Source organism: Diadema antillarum, unplaced genomic scaffold (genome assembly GCF_040938485.1).
Source record: "Diadema antillarum isolate AM-2024a unplaced genomic scaffold, OU_Dant_1.0 scf00000036, whole genome shotgun sequence".
Classification (NCBI taxonomy): domain Eukaryota; kingdom Metazoa; phylum Echinodermata; class Echinoidea; order Diadematoida; family Diadematidae; genus Diadema; species Diadema antillarum.
In genome coordinates this window covers 647878-667627 of record NW_027270925.1, presented here as the reverse complement: position 1 = coordinate 667627, position 19750 = coordinate 647878, and the positions used below count along the sequence as shown (strand labels likewise).

The window sequence follows — 19750 nt, the reverse complement described above, 5'->3', positions numbered from 1 at the left end:
TCCACGGGCATTGCCTGCAGTCTGCAAATAACCAAATATTGCAGAGGATGAAACGGAAAGATTTCCTCTAATTAAAATCAATACCAGTAGACTTTCTTCTGAATTATTCAGTGTCACTCGAGTCAATACCCATAGCCGGAGAGCCTGTCGATTAATTTGGAAACTGGATTGTGTTTTGGAAGATGAGACGAAGGATGCGTTCTTTGGTTAGCGTGGGACTGGGGAGAAAAGACATTCAATGAGGCCTATCTTTCAAGCCGAAAAATATATTTCATTGCCTCTAGATTGTGCAAATAGCCAGCAGGGAGAACAGGCCCATGCTTTCTTAATCTATTGATTGCCCCATGTCTTAATACATTTTTGGGATGGGATGGAATTACAGGGCACCGAAGGGGGGAGGGTCGCTTCTCTCTCGTCTCAGGTAGACCAGAATGAATTCATAACTTCCCCAAAATGACATCAGTGGCCGCAGGTACATGTTTACTCAGTGACTGCAGCATTTTCCCCTCTTCCCCTCCCCAAATATTACTATGGCACTTGCTAGCTGTCTCTGTCTTTGACAGTACTAAAAAAGCTCCCTCCCAAGCATGATTGAGGAATTGCTAGAGGAGCATGGTTGACCAAAATTGGCAATTTTTCTTATGGCGTTGACTGCTCCAGAAACAGTTGTCTAGCCACATTGATTTATGATATGTTGCAGACATGTAAATTTCAATACAGTGTATTGAATTTTTCGAGCAGTTCTAGTTGTTAAGGGACCTGTTTAGTAAAGCTCAGTGTTAATCCAGTTGGATATACGTCCTCACTAATTACATAGAGTGTACATACCACAAATGATATGAGAGAAAACCAGAATAGAAATGATAATGCAACTTTTAAAGATACCACTAATTATTGACTCTAGGTCATTAATCATCCCAGAGGTTTATGGGAAGCACAAGCTACTGTAAAACATGATATATTCGTGGCATGAATTTTTCGCGAATTGGAGCCGACGGCCTCTTTTGCGGCATGAAATTTTCGCAAACTGCCACCGTCATTCAATGCACATACAAAAATTGTAGTGTAGACACGAACTTTCGCGTGCATTTAAATTTCGCGAATCTTGCCACTCGCGAAATTCGCGAAATTAAAATGCACGCGAACATTTCTCGTTTTACAGTATATGAAGTTTGAGGAATAAACAAAATGGACAAAAAAAGAATAAGAATAAAGAATTTAATAAATCCCCAAAGTTAGACAACATATTTTGTAATTTTACAGCCCATGTGATTGTAAAGCAAATTGGTAAACTTCTTTAAAAATCCATGCCTGGGATGAATCGAAATGAAATCAGAGCAGTGAATAAAGCAAAAATAATTGCAATGCAATGCCATGCAAAGCATTTATTATCCCTAAAGAGTGTTTTATTGAATTGTGAAGTATTTCCTTACCCTCTATGATTTATAACTTGTCTCTGAGGTGAAAAACATGACAAGGCAAGAATGAGAAACAGGGTGAGTAATAATGAAGAGCGAAAACAGTACTTGGGATATTCACAGGAAAACTTTTGCCATTGAACTGTTCAAAAGTTACCAGTCCTGTAATCGAGATTGGTAAGATTTAAACAATGTAACAATAAAATCAGATAGACCGTATACTAAACTAGCAGTGAAATACTATAATGATGAGTAACCATGCAGTACCAGCAACCCATATTTTTCCTTTAAGGGAAAACCTTCTATCAAATACTCAGAAACTAGCACCAAGCATGGTCCATTCATTAAGATAAAATGAAATACTCTGCATGGATTTGTGAATGTCTTTGATTTTGAAGTACTTCCGAAGAAGACTGAAGTGCAGGATCAAAGGTCTTGTTTGTTGGCGCGTACACAAAGCAAGAAGTGCAAACCGCCAGGTTGACTGAGCATTAGCTTGTGCTCCAATTCTTAGCTGTGTGATGTACCCCGTCGTAATGTTCATAGAGCATTATAGTGCAAAATGTCTTAGCCATCTTCAAGTCCCTTGTCTGGAATTCTTAAAGGAGATAACACTGCAAGAAGCCAGTGTATTTATCAATGCTGTGAAATTAAAGCAAGATGTTAAAACAGTTTAGAAAAATCATTCTAGAGTACTTTTAGAATTCGTGATCAACCAATGCCACTCATTTAATTAGTTGATGTTCCATGGTACATCTGATTGAAGAGTCTTATGGATTGCAAATTCAAACTTCCATTCAATTTAATTCCATTTTTAAAATTATACTTTATGACTTTGATATCGCTAATGCAAAGCTCTTCATTTATCTTTTAATCAGTGGAATGTCACATTCTTCAAAAAAAATGGGAAACCCTTTTTTGTGCAAGTCAAAGAAAAGTAATATTTTGGTTATAATAGACAAAGAAAACATAGAGAGGGTGCATGACAGAGATATCATTGTTGTGTATCAAATAAAGGTGGCTAAATGTATTTTTTTGTGCATCCCCATAAACTGTCATGTTTGGTTGCCAATACTTATGACTGTTTATAGCTTTGTTGTTGCCTGTTCAAATTTCCTTTTACTTTTGTTTTGCTGATCTCTTGCCAATTTTTGCCAATATTTAACTGAAAATGCCTTTGTCTCTGAGAACGAGAAACTCCTCTAAAAACTTGTTCAATGTGTGTACGTTGTATAAGTCTAGCAGGTACAATTACTTGTTGATATTGTCTTTCGGTGGACCTGCAACTTTCATTTATTACGTCTTTTGTGGGTATCATTTTGTAAAATTTTGTATAGCTATTGATCAACTGCAATGATCACCAACAAAAAGAGGAGAAAAATCCATGAAAGGCCTCCAAATTGAGGCAGTAGGCCTACATTTAATGCATATTTATGTAAATTTGTTCACTCCCAACAACAACAACAACAACATCAAAGTGACTCAAACACATCATGACATCAGCCCTCTTGGACATGGAAGAAAAGAAACACATTAACTTCAAAATATGATGCTTTTAGACAGGAGCTGGATTTAAGTGTCCAATCAATTACTGCTGGTAGTGATACAGTTAGAGCAGGGAGGTGGAAAGAGTCTGTTTTTCATGCTGTGTTCTCCATTTCAAGTCGTATTACTTACATCTTGTGTTAGCAATTGATTTTTATGAAATGTATAGGCCTATTTGGCCAGTCATGGCACCCTTGTCTCTTGTGATGCTGTTGAAAAGGGGGCAATTCATGCACACCATCTCCATTGGTGATAAAATGGATAGGAATTAGCTGGGTCGAGGAATGTATGTTTGTAACCATCCCCGTCTCCATGTCAGCATCTCACAAGCCAGCAACTATTTATCATCCTAATGTTTGTGGTCCCAGAGGGTCACAACTGTCACAGCTCACAAATCAAATGGCCTGGCCTAAAACCCATTTGGAAGACATGATCTGATTTAAGATGTCACTTGCCTTTCTCCATTTTAGGCAAAAGAAGGGGGGGTGTGGGTATGTTGAAGGAGGGGGAGGGGAGGCACGAAAGTAGAGATGGTGGAGTACAAGGTACTGAAAAATTTGACCTTTAGTGATCTCATCTGCTCCATTTCTCATGAAGATATAATATTCCAGTCACTTGAGTTTTGCCCTGAAAATATGTGTCAGTTGCTAAAAATATGCCTCTTTACATTTATGGAATGTTGTGGAGTTTGTTGTAAAAAGTGAGAATGTTCACTTTGTCCCTTCACTTGTGCATTCTGTTCATGGCTCAGTAGAGAGGAGTGAATGAGATTGACGTCCATGGTGTGACCATGCTGTTGTAAGTCACACAGTCATCACATAGCAGGATTGTGTCTTTGATTCTGTTTATTCAGTAGTTAGATGAGAGGGATGATAATTTTTTGATAATTCTCTGTAGCTGTTTCTGAAACTGAGCCATAAGTGTCTTGGGTCTCTTGTAATACTTCAGAAGAAATCTGAGCCACAGTGATAATTACATCATCGCTGAACATTAATTCTTCCAGCTCTCTACCTCCTTGTGTTCTGAGAAATTTGGCCTTCCAGCTCAGTGGGGTTGGACATTAACCACTTGGTATTTGTCCCACACAATTTTGGCAAGGACTGTGGAAAACTTCCATGTACAATAATGAATTGTGAGCCCAACTGTCACAACCTTGAAAGCTAATCGGTAACTCCCATCTTTGCATTCACTGTGCCAGTGAGACTTTTACCACCCTTTGTTCTCTTGACAAGGCATTGTGATCATCTTCAGTATCTAAGGATGCTGTACCGACAGAGAAGCCTTACAGCGCTTCTGAGAGGCTTAGTAGGAGAGGACGACCCATCGTTACAGTGTTTTAAGTGGTTGGTAGCATGTGTAGTAATCTTGATGAAGATGATGCCTCCATTTTTTTTTTTTTTTCGATTGGTCAGTCTGGATGAAGGCTAACAGTAGAAGTGATCATCTGATGCCCTCTGCTAGACCTTGGCATGAAGACACATAAACAAGCATCCATAACAGACAAGGGGAGGAGGCGGTTGGGGGCGGGAGAAGTATCTTGTCAGGTTGGAATGGATAATGGATGACCCTGTGCCAACCTACTGTTTATAGCTGTAAGCTCCTCCTGGAGAGTGAGTTTCGCATTTTCTTCTTGACCAGCTCCAAAAGGGGGGGGGGGGGGGGGGGGGTGGGGGGAATGATGTTCACTATCAGAGCTGGGGTCACACTGCATTTCATATTTGTTAGTGACAGATACATTCTTCCAGTACTTTTCCCAAATTGTCTTTGTGTATTCACAACCAAGGTTGCTTTCTGGGAAGGTGCCTCTGTGATACATGTACATAGGTAGAGTTATGCTGAATCTTCAGTGGCAACATCTTGAAAAAAAAAACCAAAATAAAAAAACAGAATAGCTTGTAAAATTCTTACAAAGAGGCATTGGCTGTTTATTTGATGAGCACTGGTATTCTTTGTTTTTGTTGAAGTGGTACAATCTGTAGATTAAAGCTGATGTATGATAGAAAAAGAAAGCACATGGTAAGGTTAAAGGTCCTGTTTACCTTCGGGAGCAGTGATTTGAAAAAAAAAAATAAAGATATAACATTTGATGCAAATGTGTAGGTCTGGTATATCACAAAACATGCTACCATATAAAATTTTCGCAATAAAGCCTAAAATATAAAGAGATATCAGTAATTTTTCAACAAAGCCTAAAATATAAAGAGATATCAATATTTTTCTCAATAAGCCATGACTGTAGACGGCTTAGTCTGGAAACATTTTTATTATAGCTATAGTTCACATTTTGTGTATTTAACAACACTTAACATCGATTATACGAATTCAAATTTTTGCAGTGGTTGTTTCTATCCCTAACTCACATTTTAGATTTACTTTCACGCACTAAAGCTGGGTTTTTGTTTCATCTGCAAATGGTAAATTATACCTTTAAGTCGAGTACATTATATGTGATGCCTTTCAGAAGGAAATCCTTGTTTGAATTCACATCCCCTCACACCCAGGGAAACGCAGGAGCCATGCTGTTGGTGCGAGCGGTTTAATTAACTGTTGTCATTCCTCCACACATGCCGATTAGCAAGCCGCTTTTCATTTCAATTATCATTCCGGCGCGGTGAATTGTTTCGCAGATGAAGTAAGGGATTATGCATGACAGATCTTCTCAGATTCAGACACAAGCCACAACGAAGGCTAGTGTTGCTAACCATGGTTGCAAATCCCCATGAACAGTAAATCCAATGCCCAAGATGCTATGTGAGCATGCTGTGGGGAGATGGTTTGATACTAGTTACTACTAGGCATCTGTAGTTCTTTTATTTGTGAGACAATGAAATGGTAGATTTGATGCAGAAATTTGCACAAACTGCAAGATGTTATTAACAGTTGCCAGGTGACCTTTATTGTATAATGTAGGTTCAACTTATTTACTTTCATGTTGCTACTCAAAGACAATGTTTTACAAAGTTTTAATAAGTGGGTACCTCTCCCTCTACATCTCCCCCACCCCCTCATTAAAAAGAAAAAAAAAAGAAAAAAAAAGTCTTATTGCTTGAGGCTGGTCTGGACATGTAGACTACATGAGCTACAAGGAGCTCTTGCTTTTTTTTTTCTTTTTTCTTTTTCCCCCTGCACAGACGTTGGTCTGTTCTTGTTAGGGAGCTATCAATCAACAGAGCATGTCAGTTTGTGAAATCGTTTCCATTAATGTCTGTCTGTCGGGTGCAGAAGGTGGTTTGACAAATGAATGAAAGGCAAGGTACTGGTCAAGTGGTAGAGAGAAGAGATTGTACTCTACTGTACAATGCAAAAATCATTCTAGTAAGGATGAGATGGGGGTCAGGATGCATGATATCAGGAAGAAAAATGGGATTTGTACTGTAAAACCAGAAATGTTCACATTCATTTCAATTTTGAGAATTTTGTGAAAACCAAGATTCACAAAATTGAAATGCACCCGAAAGTTCTTGTCTACACTATGTAGGCCTATTGAATGCCAATGGCAATTCACGAAATTTCATGCCACGAAAATACCTTGCTTTACGAAATGTGGTCCGTTTTACTCTGCTGTACAGTTTTTGTTTTGAATGGTTTGGTTTACCAAATTACTGTTCGTTAAAGTCCTACAAATGTGTGTGTGTGATTGATTCGGGCATGAAGCAAATTAGATTAACAGGCGAGGAAAGAAGCTGTTGGTAGAAGGTATTCTCAATTTTGCACCTGCCAAATTCTTTGCTTGGTTTGAAGTGAATTACAACAAAATCAAATTGACACATGATTGATATCCAACCTCAGAATGGCACACATCCACGTACAAATGTAGCTCATACCAGAAGCTATTCTCACAGCAGACTAGTCATCATAGCATTTTTTTTCTATTTATTTAACACAAACCTAGTATGGAACAATTCTAGCAGTTGTTAGTATACTAATGATGCACAGGATAGAGTGTGTTAGTGAAGGTGCGGCGCGCTCGAGAGTATTGACAATGGTGCGACATGCACGAGGCGCAGCCGAGTGCATGTTTGCAACCGTTGTCAATACTCGAGAGTGAGCCGCACCTTCACTAACGCCACGAAATAATCCTGTGCATCATTTGTTTTATAAAATGGGTCGAAAACTAACAGCATTATTCACGTACCTTTGTGGGTCAATACCAGTCAGCTACATGTAGCACTCGCTCAAAAGTCAAGATGTCCGAAGATGTTCGTCCCAAACATTTACGCACGTCGCACTCGGAAATCCCGCACATAAGTACTGTACGTACGTATAAGAGTATACGTACGCCACGTACGTATGCACAAGAAAGGCCGCCGGCTGTTGTGGCAGCCCGCGGCCCGAACTAGAAGTTGTTTACAGGATTGACAGCGCGTATAGTAGCGCGTGACGCACTTGTAACAACTGATTGAGTGCGCACTGCTAGTGTAAAACATTGTGACGTACGTCAGGCCAGGGAGGTGGAAGAGAGACTCTTCTTAGTGCTTACCTGAAGAAAATAATGCACGCACACGTGACTCATTTCAGCGCTTCCAATTGGCTACATTCTTGAACCCATTTTATAAAGTACTATGGTGATGAAGGAAATGAGAATTCGTTACTTGTGACATTCTGAGTCCATTTTGTTTTACAGTTTAAGATTTTTAATTCATTTCATTTTTTTTTTCCTGATATAAATATGACAGCAGGCCTATGATCATAGCCAGGTGATATTTGTTGTGATTCTATCGTCATGGCAACCAACGTGTGGTCAAAGCCATGCACCATCCTATCTCTGCAGCGTCTTCAAGTGGGGCATGAAATGTGGACTGACAGTCATTTAGGCATCACGGCTCATTAACCCTTTTACTGCAGTAGACTCTAGGTGCCATTACTTCGGATTCAACAGGCGAGAGATCTACCAGTTCTCCCCCAGGAGTGATCCCAATGACTATTAAGGCCTTTGCTAATCTCATCAGGCCATGGTAGGCTGACTTTCTATTTGACAGGATTTTTCTCCCTCTTTCTTTTTTTAATGTTGTTTACTCAGATTTATGTACACTTTCTTTATGAGAGCCAGAATCAGCAGTTAATGAAGAGTGGCATGATAATTATGATGCACAGTGAAGCCTGAGTATCACAATATCACTTTATCCCCCATCCTTTCATCAGCTCACAATCAATTTAGCTACTGTATAAATGCTTGTAAATGGTGGAGATGTTTAATACATTAGAAAGATGATAGTACTGGTGCTTGTCTAGCAACACAATTAATCATGTCATAATTGTTAAAATCAAGTGTGAGTGCTTCACACTAGATTCTGATTGGTTGGAAGTCTATTCATATTATTTATATTTAAATCACTTTTGATTTAAACAGTTATGATGTTATGTTGAACAGGGTATGTTTTCTTTGTTAGAAATAGGATTATTACTAGAATAGTGTGGCACAGCTGTATTTTTTTTTGTATGTCCATGTAATGGCAGAAGTATAAGCCCACATTGATGCTTTACATGAAGTTACTATATTTTCAGAAAAAAATTTTGAAAGCTCTTGAAGCTTTATTTCAACCCATTATTACAGAATGTAATTTATGTACTTTGATGAATGTGTGTAATATCATTAGACTGGTAAAATATCCCGCCTTTAGGTTAGTCACTGGTTCCTAAAATAGTGATGAAGGAGGAAAGAAGATTTGGATAGTGTAACCAATCTTCAAAGGAATTCTGTCTGCCCCAATACAACAAGCCAACCATAGGAACAGCAGTAGATAGATTGTTTCCAGTTTGCACAAACAAATTGTTTCAAAGTCTGGAGTTATGGTATTTGTTTATCTTGTCTCATTTTGATTTTTTTAAAAGTCAAATTTATAGTTTATTTTGCTGGAATTTTGTCTTTTAATAGTGATTAAAAATACATTAAAAAACATCATGCGCTGTGCATTTCATTATTTGATGGTAGTTCTTAGAAGGCATTTATAGAAATGAAACATTGTCAGTACAGTTGCTTCTGCCTTTTGTGGGACCCCTTTGTTGTAGAACTTTATTGGTATTTTTTGTCATAAGTACTATAGTGCATTTTTCCTGCGGTATATTTCATGATTGTGATATTTACAAGTTGATTTCTTCTGTGCTCAATCTTTATTGCATCAATAAAAATGTCAGTGTTTCTTCTATTCATTCAACTAGTAATATTGTGATGAATTGTGGCGCCTCCATTCTCCATGCGTCTGTAATGCATACCACATGATGATTGATCCTGTAATCACTATCATGGTGTCAGGTTAACATCTTCCATGCATACATAAAATTTGTTGTGATTATGATACGAAGCCTGGTATTTATCGTCTTTGGGGGCATTTTTATATTCATGATCTCAATGTATCATCCTTCTTTTTTTTCCCCCACTTTATAAATTGTCATCTTTGTGACAATCTCGGTCAAAGACTGCTGTGTGATGCCCCCTCCCAAAATCAAACCTGTATCGGACTGTATATGAAAAAGCAAATGAGCAAAGTTGCATTTGACTGTGTAGTGCTGATTGGAGCGTTTTCATGCAATCTGCTCAATGTATTGTCTCACAGAGTTTTCTGGGGTTTTGTTTGAATGATTGAAATTCCTCCGGTTGGAACTCCTCTGATGGGGACGTTAGCACAAAGAAAAATCATTAATTTATGCATTATTTCTTCCAAGTTGATATTTGTGCAAACTTTGTTGTGCTGCATACTAGCTGAAATCATCCCAGACAAAGGATCATGCCTAACATGTGTTGCCAGACTTTGATGGGTGTCGGCTGTGGTGTCAGTGAAGTTCACCGATCATGTTCGGCCCTCCGCAGTCCCACATGGTTTCCCCATCTCAAACATTCCCCCTTTTGCACAAACAGGAGATTTCTCTTCCGCGGGTCTCGGTCACGACTGGGTCTCTCCTCCGGTTCGCGCAGACAGATCCGATTAGGGAGTTTGAAATTTGTTCTCTTTGTCAAGACGTATGTAATTCCCAGCCCCTTCCATCAAGTCCTAATGTAACGTTCACTCCCACTTCTCACTGCTTTATTTGCAGGGGTTTTATGGGGGAAGCAAACGAAGGAGCATCTGCTTGTTGGAAAAGAAATCTTCATCAAGCAGTCCCACAGTGAATAGCATGTACATGTGTACATGCATGGTCTCATTTCGTTATGTTCCCAGACTCAATTCCAAGATGTCGCCCATCTTGCAACCCTCAGAGCTAGCTCATCCTGGGACAAAATCAGTTTCATGATATTGACTAAGATTATATTCCCCGTAATGTAGAGCAAATTTGTGAGATAGGTGGATTGAAAAAAAAAAAAATCTCTCTACATGTATATTATTGATGGGATGGTGTAGTTTTGGTTGAGATGGTGGATTCAGATTTTAACTTTTTGTGAAATAATTGAATACCACTTATGAAATATTAAAGAGCATACAATTCTAAGAGGAATTAAAAGTTTTGTTTGATGAAAATTGGTTTTTAAATGGTTGAGATATCCAAAAACGAAGTGAAATGAAGTTGTCCTTATAAAAGGTGGGAACCACCCTTCATTAATTCCTCCTAGAATTGCATACTCCTTTAAGGGGTTTCTAATTATCTCGCAAAAAAGTTAAAACCAGAATACCTATCTCAACCAAAACTAGATGCTATGCTTTGTGTAGCTCTGTGTGCTACAGTGCTACAGTGTAGCTTATATTTTTGTGATATTGACCACATCAAATGATACATACAGCTGTAGAAGTTCTCTGGATATTTATTTTGACTTGCTGAACAATGGCATTTGTCTATGAGTCTCTAAATGATAATACAGTGTTTTATTAATTGTGGGACGACTGAAAGTGCAAAGCCAAGCAGTCAGTTTCTGAGGCATTATGAATGATATTATTTGTGATATGAAGGTAAGATAGCTTTCATAAGTATGCCAGGTCTCGATTGATAGAAGAAGCATGTGCTGTGTTAAATCACTCCATCATAGCCGAGGGATTTCCTCATCCGAGCCGCCTTCAGCCTGCGCATTCCAAGAGCTTCCCTGGTAGATGTTTGTTCCTCTCCAAGATGGTCGGTCGGCTCACCTATCCTGTACAGTATGCTTGAGCATTCCCGTTTTCAAATCGCTGAAGGAAAAAAAAAAACCACACAAGATAAGGATCTCGAGAGGAGAGATGGTCGTGGGCCAGGCTGTTTGTTTATAGCATTCGCAATGCTAACTGGCAAATGAGATGCATGTTGGAAATTTGTGCATGTTTTTGTGAACTCTGGTTTGCAGCATCCCAACAATGTTAGATTTCATTTAGTTTAATGTGTTGCCCCTAAAGAATACAAATATTGAGCATGAAAAAAAAAAAAAAAATTAAAAAAAGATGTGGAAGAAATAAGTCAAGGCACTGTAAAATTATGTTGGGTGTGTTTGTAGTCATGTACAGATGTGATTACAGCTGATTGCTTTATTCTCTTTGAGTGGTAGTGTTACAACCAAATGTGAATACTATAGTATTCCATTTTTACTTCCCGATCCCTCAAAGGGAGTCCACACAATACACAAGTCATTCTTTCGCATGTTTTCCTCCTGTTTTAATCTTTGATGGAACATCTTAGATGTATGGGGCTTTTCAATTTGTCATGTATTCTATTATGGTTTGAGTAATTTGATGCTGATAGTCCCATAAATTGAGAAGACTGTTTGATGATATTATGTGTTTGAGGGAGTGCCTTCAAGACTGTGCAATATATTTACCTGGCGAAGTGCCACCAGGGAAGCTGAAGAATTGAATATCTCCTGAATGGAGAAGAAGAAAGTCATGACCTTTACTCTGTGTCTGCCCACTGAGGAGAACTCCCCGTTCAAGTGTAATATCCTGTTGCACTAAACCTCACCGTTCAAGGCAAATATGATTTGGGCCCCCACGGGAGCAATAACACTCACCACGTTGCTATAAATCACACACCTAGGTGCATTTTACTGCTCTCTCTCTTCCCCCCACCCCCCCCCCAAACGTAAAATATGTTGGTTGACAGGAACATTGTACTCTTGAAAGGCACATGGAAACCTAGGGTGGTGGACTTCACACAGCTTCATTCATCCCTTCTTCTCAATAGCCGCATTTACACCTACTAACATTTTGGTACCACCATTTACACTTGCGCAAAAGCATGTAAACTTTGAGCTTCACGAAAAATCACGATTTTTTGGTCGGTAGTGCGCATGTGTAATTGACCTCTTTTCATCACGGTAGCTGAGTGGAAGCGCACGCTATTCTGTTCGTTTTCACTGCCGTGCAGTATATTTTGTTGACAGCTAGCTGGTTGGAACGTTGAGCCAGGGCTTTTTATCAGTACAATGCTCACATAAATTGTGTTTCTCAAGAGTGTTTACTTACGGTAAAACACATACGTATAGCATATATGTAGTAGGTGTATAAAACTTCATCTACGTGTTGTAAGTATGGAAAAGTTGATAAAAGCAGCATTCAGGAGGATTAGGAAATTTCGCCGATATGACGAAAGTGAGAAGTAGGACTTGGAAGTTAGGACTGGTATTTTATCAGGCAACAGCAAGAACTCGCCATTGTTTAACCGACACTTGTCACGTACTCCTGTATTCACAAACAATGTATACTGAGAGCATTATGGGTACTCCCACAATCAACGCATTTCTGGGAGAACATTATTTTGTTAAGTCGTCATGGGGTGATGATACGTGGTTGGAAAACTTCAGGTTTGCTACTAGTTTTCACATAGGGCCTACTAGTTTCATCACGGAGAGGGAGGTGAGAGACCACGAGCCGATCGAGGATCGGCCGTTTAGTGTACACTGTACCGTGTACTACTAGTACTCTGGTCAGTGACTGACGTACTCTCTACACGTTCCAAAGAGGGACCGGGAGTGCACGTAAACTCCCGGTGCAATCCTATACCGAAAGTCACGTGATGAAAAATCGCGATATTTCTGCAGCTTGGGTTTACACTAGCTAACTTCGCCTCAAACATCGCAATGTTTCAAAAAATCGCACTCGGGCTCGCGATTTTTCTGGCGATGTTTTGAGGGCGTTTGGGTGTAGTTGCTTAGTAACTTGCACCCAAATGTCGCGATTTTAGAAAAATCGTGATTTTTCCAAGCAAGTGTAAATGGGCCTAATGTGTATATTGCCATTTGACCTCTGATGACTTGGCTCCTACTGTTTACAATATCCCAAGAGACGAGCAAGCCTCCCTCCCCCCCCCCTCACCATAGAGGTTATTCAGAATACATGCTGGGTTTTGATTTGAGACTAAGTGATTATATAATAGATAGAGTGCACACACACACACACAAATAAAAGTAGTATTCAAAAGAAACTAGAATAAAGAAATACACCAGATTGATTCACTGAGAGATTAGAATATCTCCATCTGTCTTTGTTCGAATGTTATGTAGGCCTAAGTATTCAGCTGTCCTGCGTTACCAAGAAGTTGGATACATTTTGAAGCATCTTCATGTTCCCAAGACCTAGTCAATTTCAAAGCCAGAGTATAGTGGTGTAGACTCTTGATCACAATCCAGGGCCCTTTTGCATAAGAGTTGAGATCAGGCATAAATCAGAAAATCAAATGCAAGTCTCTGAATACTCGACTCTGATTGATATACCTGACTTTATGTTTGACTTGCTTGTATTTTTATGTAGTAGAGCCCAGAATTTTTTTTTCTTCAATATATCATAGTAGACAAGGTAAATAAGAAAAGTTGTGAAGTGTGTGTCTGCATGTCCTATGTCACAACAATATAGTGTATCATGAAATTATTTACATCTTTCTTAAAGTGTCCTTAATATTCAATAGACAAGGCATCTTGCTTAATACTGAATAGACAAAAAGAGCATCATTAATATTTACAGTTGAATATGGCCATGCCTTGCAACATGAGATAAACCTCATCTTGAAAGCAGTGGCCCTCAATGGAAGATAGATAAAAAGGGATTGACACAAGTACCACTGCAAGTGAACAAGGGAGTAGTACCAATTCAACTATTTTTAGTTTATGACAATATTTATGAAGTTCAAGGTCTCAGTGTCATAATGTTATTGTTTGTGTGACAAATAATACCCTTTAAGTATCATAAATCTTAACTAGAAGACAACTGTCATATTTAAAGGCAATACAGAGAAATTTTAGCAATACATAGTAACTGTATTTCTAGGTTTTATACCCAAACTGAAGTTAAGCTTGGAGTTAATATATACCAAATGCCAGAATGACTACTGGTATAATACCAAAGGAGGCACAAATGTTCAAAGGCTCATGCTTCAAAAGTGGAATTCTTTAGCATTTCGCTTGACATGAAACTAATGGAAAAATAAAAGGTTTTTTCTGTGTTATATGTAATGATATTCTATCTCTTTGATACACATGTGTAACATTCACTTTACCTGACTATTAAAGTGTAAAAAAGATACACAAACATTTACATTTCTACAATAATTCATTCTGTGTTGAGAACTGTGGACTTGTTGCATTCTTGTTTTACAGCTCAGTAGGTCTGTACAAAGCACAGGTAACATGAGTTATAAGGTCATTGAACTCAGTGACCTTTACATGTAGAAATCATCCTTTGGTGTTGATATCTTTTTTTTGACACTGCTTTTCTTATTCATTCTGTTTTGTTTTGCATCATTTTTTTTTTTTTTGTCGTTAAAGACTGTTCTGTTATACTGCTCAAGGTTTAGCAACCTTAAATGAGCTATAACTATGATGTCAAGAAAACAAAATTTCATTGATTTACCCCTTGGAAGCAAAGATCAGATTTTTATGGAGGAATTGTTTACCTCTATGCAACATTTTCGGCTCTGTGCATCCCAGGCATGATGTAAATAGAAGCAAAGATCAGTATTTTTATGGTCAGGTACAGGGGTCATTGCTTGCGACCTTTGAAACATTTCTTTCCAAATTTTTTCCCCCTCCTGGTTCACCCCATCCCTGAGGTGAAGCTGGAATGTCCTGCCACATCCTAGAGCTTACAGCTAGATTTAGTAGCAGTCAGTGAGAGTTGTGCTTGTCACCCATGCGCAGGGCTCTTTGAAATCCACTGCGCTTCTCTCTCGAGCCTGTGATTTTGTTATCAAGTTTACGTGATCGACGCATACCGGTGTCCCGCTGTGTGATTACTTCCATTTGTCACGATAGGGTAGAGCACCAGTCTGAATTCTTCAAGTTTATCCAGTATGCTGTTTGTTCCCTTGCCCCCCTTTTTTTATTTTAATCACTAGGGTCAGATTTGTGGTTTTTGCACCTGTGCTAGGGAGAAACTTGACAGTAACAGGCTCTATTTGGTTGCATTGGTTTAAAAACAAACAACAACACACCAACAAATGAGAATGAAAATGCATAGGGGTTAGTTTGAGTTTCAGACTGGGTACTGTGAGTGATGCTTCCCTCAGGAAAGATGAATAAACAAATACGGTGCTTGAGCTCAACTCTGTTTTGTAAATTGTGCTTTCATATGTATATGTGTGGATATCTCAATTTCTGGATGCTTCTGTGCACATTCTGGAACGGGTCAAGAGAATATATGGCCAGAGATGGAATGGGGCTAGTGATGGAATAAGGGTTAGTGATGTGATTATGGCCAATAATGGAATTTTATAAGTATAAATTTCTGCCCCAAATACCACAGCACTTTGTGATGTGATTTGAGTTGTATTCAATGTCTTTGCTTTCACAAAATACTGTGGTATTCGACAAATCGTGGTATTTCGCCATAAATGAGAATGCACCTACCTTCACAAGTGTGCAAAGTAGTGATGTCATGTGTCCTGGCACCGATGTATGTTATTGACGGCAGTATGTTGTAAGTATCGATTCCTCAGCCTGGGATATTCATAGCAGTGGTGACATACTCTCCCAGCTACTTGGTGGATGGAAAATATCCTCATGGATGGATTCCTTTCATGAAGCATTCCTTCTTGGGTACATCTTGTACCTAAGGAGCATCATGGGTTAGTTTAAAGGGATGGTACAGTATTGGTGGAGATGAGAATTGGGCTTGTAACTTTTTTGCGAGATACCAAGAAAACACTTTTTTTGATGAAAATCGGGTTTGGAATGACTGAAACATTCAAAAACAAAGTAAGACAAAGCGATCGTAATAAAAGGTGGGTCCCACACTTTATTAGAATCGCTCTGTTTTGGATATCTCAGCCATTTCAAAGCCAATTTTCATCAAATAAATGTTGAATTCATCATGGAATTACATGCTCTTTCATATTTCATAAGAGGTTTTTCATTACCTCACCCAAAAAAAATGTTAGAAACTTGAAATTAGGTCTCAACCAAAACTACAAATGTATAAATTCCTTTAACTTTGGGGCTCCAAGATGAATTCCCTACAGGACATTTTTGTCCTATTTTTTGTTGACAGAGTCGTTATATTTGAGTATATGTGAATGTATAAAATTCATTCACTTTCTCTCTCTTTCTCTCTCTCTGTCTCCTTTGATGCACCCTAGTTTTGAGAAGCTCTGCAGATTCTCTTGTTTGTTTTGTGACCTTGTGGTATTTTGCTCTTAACGGAAAAAATGAAATGATCTTTGAAAGAGGAAGGATTTCTTTGACCACAGGGGTGTCATGTAATAATAAAAGGAAAGACAAAAACAATACAGAAATTTTAGCAAAATCAGACTGAAAAGAAAATAAGTTCTAACACCTTCAGTGGCAGTATTAAAAGTCTGCCTGGGTTTTATTTGGGCTTCAACTCATTAGAGCAGTGCCTGGAAAGGCTAAGGAGATGTATAAATAGAAGTATACTGGTTTAGCCTGATTTGATTTTATTTGACCTCGTAAAAGGGTTAGAGGCAGGTGCCTTGACAAAGGCGTTTGTACTTCTCCTTGGCTAGAATGGGTCACTTCTCCTCTCTATCCAGACGGACCTTGTTCAACAGAGTTCAGACGTGTCGGGTTTCCAGCAGCCAGAAAGCATCTTTTGTGACCTTCCTCTCCACATCAAAATGGAGAGATACTGCTGAGAATGATGGAGCATCTGACTAGGTCAATAAAAGTACAGCAAAATATTCAAGAAATTCCTTTGATATTCCTCCCACTCACAGGGAAGAATGTACAATCTGTAAGGATGAAACCTTTGGAAAATATATGGGTGTTTTGATTCTTTACATGCATTCTTTTTTCTTTTACAGACCAAAAAAAGGGGTTACGGGGAGGTCTGCAGACCCCAAAAAGTGATTGTTGTGTGTGTGTGTGTGTGTGTGTGTGCGTGTGTGCGTGCGTGTGCGTGTGCGTGTGTGTAGCCCCCAGCCCCCACGGTTTCCACAGTTTACATTGATTCTACAGATTTGCCAGGTTTGTGTTATAGGCATGCATCTAAAATTGAAATATAGATATGGAATATTATTGTTTGCGATGCAAGTGGTCGATCTTCACTGCAAAAATGTGTGATCATGTACATGTCTGGTACTGATAGGTCACGAAGGTGCATTCAAAATGTCCTTAGAGCCAATGTTAGTCTTGCATGTCAGGATCCAAACCAGAATAGGAAAGTCTGGAGCAGCCCAAATTTGTGTTCTCTAAAGGTGTTATGATTTGTGTTACCTGGAGACATTATGTTAAGTCAAATAAGATTTTGCACTTTGGTGTTGATGGCAACATTGCACTTTCATCTTGTAATTGTCATAGAGTCTGCATTGTGTCCGGATTGTCGGTTGTGTTTATACAACGGGTAAATTCTGTGCTATTGGCATCCTCACCCTCATCATTCAGCAGTGTTTATCTTTGCCCATCTTTGTCTAGGACCCAGTCGTCGTCGCAGAGACAGCACGGCTTTGTTTGAAGGCATCTTTCTGGGTCCATCTGCTATTTACCCTGTCTCTCTCTGTCTGCTCTATGTTATCATTACTGTCTCTGATCCCCAATGTGTGTGTGAGTGAGGGAGAGAGTACAAATGTCTGGGACCTCTTTAGTCTCATACAAGGCTTCCTCGAAAAACATTCATGCTTGCCAGGTGCAAAGTCATATCTTTACACAGGGCTGCACACTAACCCATTTTTCCTACTGGTCTGACCTGTCTGTCAGACCAGTAGGTACCCAGTTTTTCCTTGTTTTACTGGTCCATTCCTGAAAAAGTTACTGGTCCGACAGTGATTTTACTGGTCAGGGACCATTGAACCAGTGCCAGTGTGCAGCGTTGCTTTACATTTGGCATTGGTTATGGTTCGTCTGTATCCTGTGATATTTTATCAGACATTTTTGGTACATGATATAACCTTCATGCTGTCTGCTTTTCTTATCGTTGAAAGGGGTGACAAAGTGTTACAGCCTTGAACCCGAGACTAGACCATATTGTCCAGTTGTACCAGTGAACAATTGAAGCATTTCGTCATTAGACACCAATTATCACCATGGGGATGGTCGTTCCCCCGAATATTGAAACTAATTGGGGGTGATCAAGGCATCATTAGACAGTGATAGAAATTCCGCACGAGATGTCGTTGGTGTGATGTCCGTTTGAACACCTAGCTATGAATGAAATCACAGATGGCCCATCCAGCCTCATGTGTCTACTTCATGGTGGATCATATTTAATTAGATTGTTCATAATTGAATGATAGTGGGGGACACAGAAATACCGGCTCTTGTGCCAGAGAAGTTCATGCACTTTAAAGGTAGTAACTAACCTTCCTGTGCAAATCACTATGAATTAAAAAAAAAAAATGCATATTGTACATTATACCTTATCAGTCTAGTATTATTTGATTTTTCTTTTTTGGGTTTGACTATTCAAAATCAACTTCAGATACAATGCAAAACCATTTTTCCCCTACATTTTCATCAGAGATGAGTCAAGTATTGATTGCACCTGGGGTAGAACAGTAAAAAGATAAAAATATGTGTGTTTGTGAACTTATACTAATACCAACTAAACTATGACAGGAATGCTAGTCTCATGTACTAAAATTTTTGATAGTATCGTAGGAGATATGGCACTATGCAAGAACCATAAAAGACTGGAAATTGTCATTGAATAACAATACAGACAATCCTATTAATTTTACACAGTCAAAAATATGTGAACCTTAAATGTCTTTAAACATGTTTTGTAATTTCCATTGTTCATTGTAATTTTGCTAGCATATGGTATTAGGCATATCATGTTTGAGATTATATAATCAGACATGCTATAACATGATCACCAGTTTATTGTGAGGTACATTGTATTATTTGGCTCTTGAATCACATGAAGTGAACTAGCTAAATCAGTACCGTACAGCATCACACATCCAGTCATACTGTGATATTTGCTATACATGTAGCAAGAAGATTATTTTACTTCAAGGTTTTGTGAAATGGTGATTGATATTCCATTAAAGAAATAAGAAACATGCTTTGAAAAAAAATCTAATAATTCCTCAGGAAATGTTTTGATTAATACTGTTTTAGCACTATCTGTCATCTTCCGATGAAATATGGTAGAAATGAGTGTGCCAAAACTTCTGCATTTAGTAAATGAAACCAACAAAAGCAAATAGGTCATACTGGAAGATGTATGCCTTGTCATACAGACAGTATGCAGGCTTGAAATGGAATTGATTGAGTCACAAATATGTAGCGTAGTCCTCCCGCAGCAAAGTTTAATTCAAGAGGATTTACCTGATACAGTCTTCAAGATTAATTGCTTCATTACGCCACTTAATTTGTGAAGGAAAACAGGGAGTGTGAGTCAGTCTCCTGGAATGAATCTTTAATATTGGGCTTTGTAAGCGATTATGAATACCTGGGTTCGTACTTTCCCTGCGATGACCCATCCAATAAGGCGTGCTGTCAA

The 19750-nt window shown here is 38.7% G+C and overlaps 1 protein-coding gene across 1 annotated transcript in view; it reads left to right on the top strand.

Annotated features, from left to right (window-relative positions):
• LOC139708447 (inactive tyrosine-protein kinase 7-like) overlaps positions 1-19750 on the top strand; it is a 102850-nt gene that overhangs the window by 7309 nt on the left and 75791 nt on the right. The window lies entirely within an intron of this gene.